The following is a 14,752-nucleotide window of genomic DNA, read 5'->3' as shown; positions in this document are numbered from 1 at the left end:
ATTGTATGCAGTCTTGGAGACCACCCCATAGGGAAGATGAGACTGCAATGGAGAGGGTGCAGAGAAGAATTACCAGGATGGTTCCGGGGTGGATAGTGAGAACATTGGCTCCAGGGTGAGATGTCGAATTTCCACAGGACTGAGGTTTGAGGTGAGAAGGAAGAGTATTAGAAGGGACTTGAGGATTTTTTCCCCCAGAGAGTAGTTGGAATGTGGAACAGACTGGTGGAGGAGGCAGATACTCTCACATTTCAACAATTATCTGTATGATCACTTTGGCAGAGAGATTTAGGAAATGGGATTAATATAAATAGGTCAGCATGGACATGGTGACCAAAAAGCTTATATCCGTGTTTCATTGATCAGAGAGAAGTGCAGCACAGAAACAGCCTCTACGGCTCACAGATTCCAGGCTGACCCCATTTTATTCTCTCTACGTTCCTATAAACTCCACCCCTCCTGATTCTATCCCTCAGCCACTCATAAATGACTCTATAACTTTAAAAATATACTCTGCCCTTTCCTGAGCCATTATCGTGCTTGTAGTGAATAGATTGTTTGTTCATTCTGATATAATGGGCTGTTTGCTGGGTTACTTCAGAGGGCTGTTAAGGTCCAAACATTGGTGTATATGAGTCACATACAGACCAGTCAAAATGAGGATCACTGCCCAGACCCAGGTAGGATAGATGGAGTCAGTTTTGATATCAGTCACTCTCTGACTTCATGCATTTATTTAGTGGTGGTTGGGATGACAAACTGAGGCCTGGGCAGGAATGCAGAGAGCAAGGGGCTTGTTGATTGTGGGGTCTGGGCAAGTCAGGAGTCTGTGGCATCAGGGCCTGGGCTATACTGCACTGTAGCATCAGGAGATCAGGCCAATCAAGCCTGGACCTCGAGGAATCATGAAGCCAGGGTGGAGATGGTGAAAGGTTGGTGCCATGTAGGATAGGACCAGAAGACTAAGGTTTCCCATCCACTTTCGCCCTGGAGAGAATTTAATTGTCTCAGGAGGGCCCACGTTCCCCTGCATGCTTCAAACAGGGTGTTGCAAGTGGGATGGTATTGTCGCATAGATATCCCATTGACTTCTGTAATTTGGCTGAGCCAGAATTTACAGGGCAAGGAAAATTATTCAAAATTTATCATGATGGCATTTCACTTTGGAAGGTAATCAGTTTTCAGATGCATAACCCTGAAAAAAAAATTATGTGGGCCTATTCCATCCTTTGAGTAGTTCTTGAGTTCATGCTTCATTTGCGCTTGATTCCAGCCTTGACATAGGCAGCAAATGAGTCGAAAATGAGAATCTTTTCCACGTGAGTGGCAGTAGCATCTTGAGGATAGAAAACAGTAAGGAAACCCAGTGAGCAGCTGTGTGATTTCCTGCCCTCGATTTCTCCAAAATTATACACAGAGCTTGCACAATGATTGCCCCAAGGGAGGAAACTGGAGCACCTGGGGAAAACCCACACAGGTCACAGGGAGAACATACAAACTCCTTACAGTCAGTGCCGGATGTTGTTGGTGCCATAATATATGTAAAAAGGTAAAAGTTCCATTATTGTCACGTAATACTGCATTTAGAATGCAACATTCATAAAATCCTTTAATTTTATCTACCGTAAGGAAGAAAGAGAGTCATCACTTTGCCCAATACCCCTCACAGAAATGAGGCCCCAGTGAGGAATGAACTTATGACCCCTCGTTTACAAGGCCAGTGTTCTAACCACTGAGTTACACTGACCACTACACTAACTATGCCACCCTTTTGTCTCAATAATCCACGTGTCCATGAGGTTAAGTCAAGTTTATTTGTCCTATTTGTTCAGACATGAATGCGTGTTGAGTTCCTATTTATATGTAAATGTACACATTGTATTTTTTTCTGGAAATACATTGCTTCTTTAATTGGGGTTTATATTGTTATGTGAATATGTTAAGAGAGCAGCTATGAAAATGATTCATTTTATTCTAGATTAAATGATAAACACATAAACAATTTTATAAACTATAAATGAAAGTCATCACGAAAACCCCAAACCTAATTCTCTCACCCCATTTTGTGTCTTTCTAACATTAAAGGAGACTGTTAATAAATAAAAAAATCAATTTGATGAAGTGCATCTGGGTTGTCACCCTATCTTTCGTAGTGTGGCTTTAAGAAATCTCTGCACAGGCATTTGCAGAGCTGGCTTTCACACCCTGTAGAATTCTGCTGGGTCAGTTCTTACAGCTGTAAGAATTCAGGACAGGAACAGTACATCTTCCTCATGAGCAGCAGCTGAATAAATTCCGTCCAGTTAGTCTCCTTTTGATTTCCTGTTCCGAGGGCTGTGACCTTCCTTCAACAATAATTGAAATTTGTGTTGCGTGATACTTGCATAATTTTATTCATATTATTATTCAGAAGCATGCAGATAATTTGATGACAGGACAAGTTAGTGAACTCATTGGTAAGTAATTACACCTTTTACTTTATTGTACTGTCTTTATGTTTGCTCCATTATTGTAACATTCCCTGCACAACTTTGAACCTTTAAACAATTGCATTATTCTTAATTTCAGTTAATTCCAGATAAAATCTCTGAAGACATAATACTTGTATCTGCTTAATGGTCATTTGGATTGTAGTCAATAATCATCTACAACTGAAAATAGAGGCATTTTGTGGCTTATTTTAAGACATTATCTCATCAGTTTTGGGGGATCGTTTTAAAAAGGACTGAACTTGCAGAAAATGTTTGAATTTATCACATCTGCAAGGATCTTACAATTCAGGAGAATGTCAGTGATATATGTTCACAGTTTAAGATCATGATTTGCATTTTAATTTTGGATGAGCATTAGAGATAAGCTCAAACATTTTGCATTCAGTTTGAGGTGCATGAGCTTTTAAAGCAGTCTGACCAGCGACTGTCATAACAAAATTCCAAAACAAAAATGAGCATGAATTATCAAGATTTTTGTATGGATCAGAGAAGTTAATGGTAGAACCACTTATCTCATTATGATTAAGAGAGTTTATAACTTTCAGTCGACCTGGTAAAGAAATTGTCACAAAGCATAAAGATGACAGCAGTTTTTGTGATTTTTCTGTGTTGCCTCCCAGAAACCCAAGAATGCCTTAGAATATATTAATGACCAGACTCCCTTCAGTCAGAAGGTATCCATCTGAAACAGTCCTACTCATAGGGGGAATTTGAGCTTCAAAACAGGACAATTGTTCCTTCCATTGAGCATCTATGACCTGGACTCTTCCCAAACCCCAAGAGTGAAGCTGAGGGTACTGTGGTTTCAAACAAGGAGATTACCAAAAACCTCTGTAGTATTTTCCCTGTTTCTGTAACTTGTGTAATATCATTTCCTGAGAATACAAAAAGGTCAAATTAAGCAGAAAGAATGAAGGATAGTTTGCACATTGAGAGTGGCAATTGGTGCTGGTCACGTGGTTCCCAAAGTCTTCTGTAATTACTTTGGTCTCGTGGATTGCAGTGGAGTAATGGAAGGCAAAAGATCCTCTGAGCTTTCAAAGATCAGATTTCAGATTTATTGTCAGAGTACACAAATAACATCGCATATAACCCTGAAGTTATTTTTTCTGTGGGCCAGGCAGATTTTCTATTTATTGGTAAATAAATTGTACTCAAGAAAAAGATATGTGTGTATAAGAGAGAAATGTAAACAAAAAATGTAAGCAAACTAACTGTGGAATACAGAAAAAGTAAATATTCAATAATAAATAATGTGCAAAGTAACACTCCTTAAATACATCTCTGATGGAGTTTGTGGTTGAGTCTGAAGGTGGAGGGGTAGCAGCTGTTCCTGAATCTGGTGGGATGAGTCTTGTGGTACCTATGCCTCTTTCCTGCTGGCAGTGAGAAAAGAGGATGTCTTGGATGGTGTATATCATATATTGTTGCTGCTCTCCGACAGCAGTATTCCTTGTAGATTTTCTCAGTGGTGGTGAAGTTTTGCCTATGACGTGCTGGGTTATGTCCAGTACCTTTTGCAGGGCTTTCTGCTCATAGCTATTGGTGCCTCCACACCAAACCATAATGCAGCACACTTTCCACAACATATCTGTAGATATTAGCTAAGGTTTCCATTGGTATACTGAACCTCTAAAAACTCCTAAGGAAGTAGAGACGCTGACATACTTTCTTAATGATAACATGTAGGGTCCAGGAAAGGACCTCTGAGAAGGTGACTCCCAGGAATTTAAACTTGTTCACCCTCTCCACCTCTGAACCCCATATACTTCTGGCTTTGCCTTCGTAAAGTCCACAATCTGCTTCTTGGTTTTGGTGACAAGGTTGTTACACCATGTAGCTACACCATGTAGCTGTGGAGCACACACTAATCACATTGACAGGAGGAGTCATGTGATGGAGTAGTGACTGGTAGGAGAATACCAGCCCTCTCCAGAAAAGAAGGAAAAACGTAAAGAAAAAGCAAAGCCCCAGATACACAAACCACAACAAATAAAAAATAAAGGTGTGGAGGAAATGGCACCAAAGAAAGAAAAGCCAAAAACAACGGGAAGAAAAGAAGAAGGAAAGATGCCAGAAGAGAAAGGTGAAGGCCTTACCTGTACAAAGAAGCAGGGACCCACTGTGGAAAAAGGAGCCCACACCCTGAGGTCAGTGGAAACACAGCAGGGCTGCGACCCACCGAATGCAGGACTACAAAGATGGCTCACGGAGCCAAACAGAGGTGCGCAACCGCACATGACAAAGACAACACCGACAGGAGGGGAGACCAGCTGTGGAGTGGAACTCCACAGCTTGAACAGCTGAGAAAGACCCGACAGCAGGGCTCCCTGTGGGAAGATACAGAAAATAACGGTAACGGGAGGGATGAGAATGAAAAAAGGAAATCAGAGACACAACAGATGACCAGCCCAGAAGAAGAGGACCAACATCAAGACACCATTAAAAAAAATACCCAACAAACTGAGACAAACAGCCCAACAAGAAAGTCAGAAGAGACACAGATACAAGGAAGAGAAGAAGAAGACACAAACCCTAGAGCAGACACAGAAGAAGAAGAAGGAGAACATCAAGCTCTGCACAGAGAAATAGAAGATAAAGGGAATGGACAGTACATAGATAAAAAAAATTCAAGAATATATGGAAGCATTAAAAGAATGGCTGACACGAGAATTTAGTGAAATAAAAAGAAGAATAAAAGGTACAGAAGAAAAAGTGAGTAGATTAGAGATGGTCATGACAGAAATAGGGAAAAGAGTAGACAAGGTGGAAGAATGAGAAACAGCCGTAGAAATGGAAGTGGACGACTTAAAAAGAAAATTGGAAGAAACTGATAAAAAAGTTAAAGAAACACAGGAGTTGCTAGCTCAGAAGATGGATATAATGGAAAACTATAATAGGAGAAACAATATAAAGATAGTGGGCCTTAAGGAAGATGAAGAAGGCAAAGATATGAAAGAATTTATAAAAGAATGGATTCCCAGGGTCCTGGGAATGCCAGAAATACAGGAAGGAATAGAAATAGAAAGGGCACACAGAACATTAGCCCCAAAACCACAGCAACAACAAAAACCAAGATCCATTCAAGTAAAATTCCTGAGATATATGACAAGAGAAAATATATTGCAGAAGGCAATGAAAAGAAAAGATCAAAAAATATTTTTCTACCCAGACATAAGTTTTGAGCTCCTGAGGAAGAGGAAAGAGTTTAACGCAGCAAAATCGATCCTATGGAAAAAAGGCTATAAATTTATGTTAAGATATCCAGCGGTGCTTAAAATAGTTATCCCGGGGTAGCAAAGCAGTCTGTCTCGGATCCGGAGTAAGTACGAGAATTTGCAGAATGCCTGCAAAACAGAAAGAGAGATGAAGAGATGTAACAAGAACAAGAATGACAACAATCTTCATATAAAGAAGAAAAATAATGTATAAGAACTAAGAAGGGGAAGAAAAGGGAAGAAAGGTAGTAAGGGGGGAATTAAAAGGGTGAGCTTTGTTATATGTGAAGATAAAAGTCTTTTCTGGAGGAGGTTGGGTAAGAGAGAATAACAGTCACTGCAAAATCAGTTGACGCTTGCGAGTGGGTTCGCAATCCAAATTGAGAGGGGAGTTGTGGTTGCCCAGCAAGGGACAAGGGGCAACTCAGAGAGGGGGGGGGGAGGGACATTTGGGGTTAAGGGAATTTTAGATGTGGGAATAGTGGAAATATTTTATGTTTTAGAAATGTTGTTTTACAGTGCGTTCAAAAGAAGAAAACAGAAATGGATAAGGGGGAATGGTGGTGATGAGGAAGCGGAAATGAGAGGTAAACAAAGTCTGAAATGGCTATGTTGAACTATATGACTATAAATATTAACAGAATACATAACCAAATCAAAAGGAAGAGGCTGTTAAATTTACTGAAAAAAGAAAAAATTGATATAGCATTCGTGCAGGAAACACATCTAACTGAAGTGGAACACAAGAAATTAAGGAGAGACTGGGTAGGACATGTAACGGCAGCATCATATAATTCAAAAGCCAGAGGAGTAGATATATTAATCAATAAAAATGTACCAATCAAAATAGAGGAGGAAATAATAGATCCAGTAGGGAGGTATATAATGATAAAGTGCCAGATATATTCAGAATTTTGGAATTTGCTCAATGTATATGCATCTAATGAAGAGGATCAAAAATTTACGCAAGATATCTTTTTGAAGATTGCACATACGCAGGGGAATATACTAATAGGAGGGGACTTTAACCTTAATTTGGACTCAAAGATGGAGAAAACTGGACAAAAGACTAGCAGAAAGAACAAAGTAACCAAATTTATGGTTAAATCAATGCAGGAAATGCAACTTTTGGATATATGGAGGAGACAATACCCAAAGGAGAAGGAATACTCATATTATTCGGGTAGACATAAAACATACTCAAGGATAGTACTGTTCCTGTTGTCAGCCCACATCCAAGGAAGAGTTAGAAAAATGGAATATAAAGCTAGATTGTTATCTGATCACTCACCCCTGTTATTAGCAATAGAGCAGGAGGACATCCCACCGAGAACGTATAGATGGAGATGAAACTCCATGCTACTTAAAAGACAGGATTTTAGAGAATTCATTGAACGACAAATTAAAATGTTCTTTGAAATAAATACGGAATCAGTGAAAGATAAATTTATACTATGGGATGCAATCAGAGGGCAGATAATAAGTTATGTAACTAAGATGAAGAAGGACTACAATCGGGAAATAGAACAGCTGGAAAGGGAAATAGCAAGTACAGAAAAAGAATTAGCAACAAGGGAAGATACAACAAAAAGAAGAGAATTGGCGGACAAAAAAATAAAATATGAAACACTACAAACGTACAAGGTGGAGAAGAACATAATGAAGTCAAAACAGAAGTATTATGAGCTAGGAGAAAAAACGCACAAAATACTAGCTTGGCAGCTTAAGACAGAACAAACTAAAAGAACGGTATTGGCATCAAGGAAAAAGGACAAACAAATTACATATAACCCAACAGAGATCAATGAAAACTTCAAGAAATTCTATGAGCAATTATATTGAACTGAGAATGAAGGGAAAGAAGACAGAATAGATGAGTTTCTAGCTAAAATTGAACTACCAAAATTGCAAGACGAGGAGCAAAACAAATTAATAAAACATTTGAAATAGAGGAAATACAGGATATATTAAAAAATCTACCGAACAATAAAATGCCGGGAGAGGATGGACTCCCAATAGAATTCTATAAAACATTTAAAGACTTATTAATTCCTCCTCTCCTGGAAGTAATGAACCAGATTGAAGAAACACAAAACATGCCAGATTCATGCAAAACAGCAATAATTACAGTAATACCAAAGACGGGGAAAGATCAACTAACACCAGCATCATATAGACCAATATCTCTACTCAACACAGATTATAAGATAATAGCTAAACTATTAGCAAACAGATTGGCCAACTGTGTACCAAAAATAGTAAAACTAGATCAAACTGGATTTATTAAGAAAAGACGAACAACGGACAATATCTGTAAGTTCATTAACTTAGTCCATGCAGTACAAGGAAACAAGATGCCAACAGTGGCGGTTGTCTTAGACGCAGAGAAAGCCTTTGACAGAGTAAAATCGAATTATTTATTCAAAGTACTACAGAGGTTCAACTTACCAGAGAAATATATTAATTGGATTAAAGCATTATATAAGGGACCATTGGCGAAGGTGACAGTAAATGGACATATATATCAAACCAATTTAAATTAAGCAGGTCAACTAGGCAGGGATGTCCACTATCTCCCTCATTGTTCACATTAGCTATAGAACCATTGGCAGAACTGATAAGAACAGAAAATAAAATAAAAGGGATAAAAATAAAAGAGAAGGAATATAAAATCAGTCTATTTGCAGATGACGTCATAGTATACTTAACAGAACCAGAATTATCAATAAAAGAATTACATAAGAAATTGAAGGAATATGGAGAAATATTGGGGAACAAGATCAATGCAAATAAAAGTGAAGTGATGCCAATGAATAATGCGGATTTCACAAAGTTTAAGAAAGAATCACCATTTAAATGGCAAACACAAGCAATCCGATACCTAGGTATACAACTAGATAATAATCTAGGCCATCTGTACAAACTAAATTATCAGCCATTAATGAAGAAATTACAAGATGACTTAGAACATTGGAAAGATTTACCACTAACACTGATAGGAAGGGTAAATTGCATTAAAATGAATATCTTCCCAAGGATACAATACCTATTCCAATCATTACTAATTCACCTAACAGAGAAATTCTTCAAGGAGCTAAAGAAAATAATAAGGAAATTCTTATGGAAAGGGGGGGGGGGAACCGAGGATAACGCTAGATAAATTAACAGAATGGTACAAACAAGGGGGCTTACAGCTACCAAACTTTAAGAATTATTATAGAGCAGCACAATTAAGATACCTATCAGATTTTTATCAAACAAGGGAAAAACCAGATTGGACCTGATTAGAGCTAGATAAAATAGGGGAGAAGGTACATATACTATATAAGTGGGATGAAAAGCTGGTGCAACATGGGAATTCACCAGTACTGCACCATCTGCTCAACATTTGGAAGAAGATTCACGTAGAAAGGAAAAAAACAAATTATCAACTAATCACATCGACCTGATGGAGTGATTAAACGGCTCTAATTACCAAAACCTGAGCATTACTGATACACTACTTGGCCAGGTTCCAGGTACAGGAGCAAGAGGGGGAAAAGTCTGGGCACATCAGCCTTTATTGGGAAATCTGGGAGGAGTCAAGGGAAGAGTGAGGGATGATCAGGAAGGTTCGAACTGGCCAGTCCATACATCTATGCAAATGCCTTTCACCACAGTAGCACGATCAATAACAACCAACAGACTTGGAAGTGAGTGATTAAAAGCTTTAATGACCTAAAACACAGGCACATCTTCACATGCTGCTGGCTTGGTTCCAGTGGTAGTATGAAGAAAGGAAACTAGGGCAGCTCACCCTTTATTAGGAAATCATTCGGGGAGGAGTTACAGCGTCAGAGGTTGGCCCGCCTGTAGAATATACATGCAATGGCATGTTTCACCACACACCATTCAGCCAAGTTTTCAGTCTCCCTCCTATAGGCTGACTCATCACCCCTTTTTATATAACCCAGTACTGTGGCTTCATCAGCAAATTTATAGATAGCATTGTCATACTGAGCCATGCATTTATAGGTATATGGCAAGTCGAGCAGAGGGCTAAGTACACAGCCTTGTGGTGCTCTGGTACTGATGGAGACTGTGGCGATATTCATGCCAATCTACATTGATTAGGAACTGGAGGTGAGGAAATCCAAGATCCAATAACACAATGTGATATTGAGGGCCAGATCTTTGAGTTTATTGATCAATTTTGAGAGGATGATCATGTTGAACAGACATTTCAGTCTGAAAAAATTCAACTCAATATCTCCACATCCTGAAAATAATCAATAATTCCCTCCTACAATAATTTTTCTTTTATGGAAAGGGGGCTTACTAAATTCCACACTTCCTGGATTTTGTCATTTTAAATCAGAATGAACTGAGTCATAGGGCAGCACAGTTAGTGTTAGGGTGGCATGGTTAGCATTGGGGAGGCACAGTTAGTGTTAGGGTGGCACGGTTATTGTTAGGGAGGCACAGTTAGTGTTAGGGAGGCACAGTTAGTGTTAGGGAGGTACAGTTAGTGTTAGGGAGGCACAGTTAGTGTTAGGGAAGCACAGTTAGCGTTAGGGAGGCACAGTTAGTGTTAGGAAGGCACAGTTAGTGTTAGGGAGGCACAAGAGCGTTAGGGAGGCACAGTTAGCATTAGGGAGGCACAGTTAGCATTAGGGAGGCACAAGAGCGTTAGGGAGGCACAGTTAGCATTAGGGAGGCACAGTTAGTGTTAGGGAGGCACAGTTAGCTTTAGGGTGGCACAGTTAGCATTAGGGAGGTACAGTTAGCATTAGGGAGGTACAGTTAGTGTTAGGGTGGAACGGTTAATGTTAGGGTGGAACAGTTAGCGTTAAGGAGGTACAGTTAGCATTAGGGTGGAACGGATAGTGTTAGGGAGGTACGGTTAGTGTTAAGGTGGAATGATTAGTGTTTAGTGCCACGGTTAGTGTTAAGGTGGAATGATTAGTGTTAGGGTAGCACATTTAGTGATAGTGTGGAATGGTTAGCGTTAGTGTAGAATGGTTAGCATTAAGCCATCATGGTTAGCATTGGGGTGGAATGGTTAGTGTTCAGTGCTATGGTTAGTGTTAAGGTGGAATGATTAGGGTATCAATTAGTGCCACCCTGTTATAATGCTAATGACCGGATTTGATCCCACACCATCTGTAAGACATTTGTATGTTCTCCCCATGACTATGTAGGTTTCTTCTGGGTTCTCTAGTTTCCTCCCACCATTCAAAACATTCCAGGGTTGTAGGTCAATAGGATGTAATTGGACAGCACTGGCTTGTGGGCTAAAAGGGCCTTTTACCATGCTGTATGTCTAAATTTTTAAAAATTCAGCACCTTCTGAACTGTGGATGACAAAGAGCATCTTCATTCATGCATATTTACTGTCCAGGTATTCCAGGGTTTTGTCTTGAGTCAGTGAGTTGGCATCTGCCATAGACAAATTGGGATGGACCCATTGACACCACTCAGGCAGGAGCTGATATGCTTCATCTCCAGCCTCTCTAAACATTTCATCAGTATGGATGTGAGTGCCACTGGGCGGTAGTCATTTGGGCAGGTTACCACACATTTCTTTGGCACCGGTACAATTGAGGCCTGTTTGAACCAGATGGGTACCATGCCTGTTGGAGTGAGAAGTTGAAGATATCCATGAACACATTGGCCATTTAGTCAGCACAGGTTTTCAATACTCAGCTGGGTAATCCGTCTGGACTTGATGCTTTTTTAGGATTCACTCTCCTGAAGCAGCCCACATATCATCTTTAGATACTGACAGTAGAGGACATGCATGGAGTTCATTTGGCAATGAAGCTTTGGTGTCACCGACTGTACCATGGTATATAACTGCACCCACTATAGCCTATATTATGTTTCCATAAGAACAGGCTATAAGGATATATCTAAATCAGCCACCTGAATACTGGCAATTACCTACAATAAGTGATCATTTATAGTAGCCAATTCACTTCCCAATATGTCTTTGGGATGTGATGGAAACCCAGAGGACTGGGTGAAAACCGATAGAGAGAAGATGCAAACTCTCTTTACTGAGGTCAAGATCCTGGGAGCTGTCAGGCAACAGCACTAACTGCTGCACCGCTATGTCACCGTCTTCTATTCCTCCTTTTGCTTTCCAACCCTTGTGATTTTTTTTCTTTGGCTGGGAGCTGCAGTAAATGCTCTGGACCATCACCACATTCATTAATTTCAAGTTCACAGGTCATTAAGAATACTGATGTTAAATGCCTCTGAGATCTTGGCCAACAACCAAAAACAAGCTGTCTCTGAGGATGGAGGGTGCTTAAAAGGCACAGGCATTTGATCAGAGGTAAGGAACCATTGTACAGTAAAACCACTGGAATCCAGCACCCATGAGGATTAGTAGATGCTGGATAAGTACATTTTCCAGTTGAGCTCCAGTGAACTGACATCTAGGAGCGTCAATGTTAAATATGTAGGTATGGATGGAATCCCCCCAGAAGTCTGGAAGGCTGGCGGCAAAACTCTGCATGCCAAACTGCATGAGTTTTTCAAGCTTTGTTGGGACCAAGGTAAACTGCCTCAGGATCTTCGTGATGCCACCATCATCACCCTGTACAAAAACAAAGGCGAGAAATCAGACTGCTCAAACTACAGGGGAATCACGTTGCTCTCCATTGCAGGCAAAATCTTCGCTAGGATTCTACTAAATAGAATAATACCTAGTGTCGCTGAGAATATTCTCCCAGAATCACAGTGCGGCTTTCGCGCAAACAGAGGAACCACTGACATGGTCTTTGCCCTCAGACAGCTCCAAGAAAAGTGCAGAGAACAAAACAAAGGACTCTACATCACCTTTGTTGACCTCACCAAAGCCTTCGACACCGTGAGCAGGAAAGGGCTTTGGCAAATACTAGAGCGCATCGGATGTCCCCCAAAGTTCCTCAACATGATTATCCAACTGCACGAAAACCAACAAGGTCGGGTCAGATACAGCAATGAGCTCTCTGAACCCTTCTCCATTAACAATGGCGTGAAGCAAGGCTGTGTTCTCGCACCAACCCTCTTTTCAATCTTCTTCAGCATGATGCTGAACCAAGCCATGAAAGACCCCAACAATGAAGACGCTGTTTACATCCGGTACCGCACGGATGGCAGTCTCTTCAATCTGAGGCGCCTGCAAGCTCACACCAAGACACAAGAGAAACTTGTCCGTGAACTACTCTTTGCAGATGATGCCGCTTTAGTTGCCCATTCAGAGCCAGCTCTTCAGCGCTTGACGTCCTGCTTTGCGGAAACTGCCAAAATGTTTGGCCTGGAAGTCAGCCTGAAGAAAACTGAGGTCCTCCATCAGCCAGCTCCCCACCATGACTACCAGCCCCCCCACATCTCCATCGGGCACACAAAACTCAAAACGGTCAACCAGTTTACCTATCTCGGCTGCACCATTTCATCAGATGCAAGGATCGACAATGAGATAGACAACAGACTCGCCAAGGCAAATAGCGCCTTTGGAAGACTACACAAAAGAGTCTGGAAAAACAACCAACTGAAAAACCTCACAAAGATAAGCGTATACAGAGCCGTTGTCATACCCACACTCCTGTTCGGCTCCGAATCATGGGTCCTCTACCGGCACCACCTACGGCTCCTAGAACGCTTCCACCAGCGTTGTCTCCGCTCCATCCTCAACATCCATTGGAGCGCTCACACCCCTAACGTCGAGGTACTCGAGATGGCAGAGGTCGACAGCATCGAGTCCACGCTGCTGAAGATCCAGCTGCGCTGGATGGGTCACGTCTCCAGAATGGAGGACCATCGCCTTCCCAAGATCGTATTATATGGCGAGCTCTCCACTGGCCACCGTGACAGAGGTGCACCAAAGAAAAGGTACAAGGACTGCCTAAAGAAATCTCTTGGTGCCTGCCACATTGACCACCGCCAGTGGGCTGATAACGCCTCAAACCGTGCATCTTGGCGCCTCACAGTTTGGCGGGCAGCAGCCTCCTTTGAAGAAGACCGCAGAGCCCACCTCACTGAAAAAAGGCAAAGGAGGAAAAACCCAACACCCAACCCCAACCAACCAATTTTCCCTTGCAACCGCTGCAATCGTGTCTGCCTGTCCCGCATCGGACTGGTCAGCCACAAACGAGCCTGCAGCTGACGTGGACTTTTTTACCCCCTCCATAAATCTTCGTCCGCGAAGACAAGCCAAAGAGAAAGAAGAGCTATTTTCCGCAAATTCTTTGCTGGCTGCTTGAATTCCGGATACTAGGAGTTTTACTGTATTAATGAGAAGTGCTTGAAATTAAAAGGGATGGACAGGTACAGAAAGGAATATATTGAAGAGAATTAATGTTGAAACCAAGTTATTGACTGATGCTGTCTCAGAGCTTACAGTGCAGTCAATAGTTTCTTGTTGGCACTTTAATTTTGCATGTGACTTTTCCACCCTGCTACATCTGCGTCTGTGAGCATCAGTTCACTGATGGAGCTAGTTTGGCTATTTTAGAATACTAGAAAAAGGTTGGAAAATAGAGTGATGGGGCAGTTTCAAAATCCTAGCTGACAGGGAAGATCAGAGGTAGACAGAAGGACGTGAGGCAGTGAGAAGTGGGTTCAAAGTGAATCACTTTATATGCTTCTCATCCAGGTTCGAGATCAACTTTATTATCTTCTGACTGTACATATACAAACTAATGAAACAGCATTTCTCCAGACCATGATGCACATATGGTGCACACACACAATACACAGAGACTCCATTGAATCATCCCCACTGACAATATTCATCACACCATTTGGTAGCATTAGTTTGTTCAACTCTCCCTGAGAAATATTTCCCCCCCAAAGTCAATGGAGTAAATTTCTCAGGCAGATTGCACTGCATTGACAATACTCTACTGCTTGCTTATTATCAATATAGATTGGGAATGAAATTGAGGACTGATGTTCTTAATGATATTGTCCAGGATGATATATCAGGATTTTATTTTCCATTTTATGTAAATTTACAAAGAACTGTAAGAGGCTTCCAAAAGAAAATATTGAACACGACACTTTCACACCCAT

Source organism: Narcine bancroftii, chromosome 7 (assembly GCF_036971445.1).
Source record: "Narcine bancroftii isolate sNarBan1 chromosome 7, sNarBan1.hap1, whole genome shotgun sequence".
NCBI lineage: Eukaryota > Metazoa > Chordata > Chondrichthyes > Torpediniformes > Narcinidae > Narcine > Narcine bancroftii.
Note: the sequence above shows the minus strand (reverse complement) of the source record.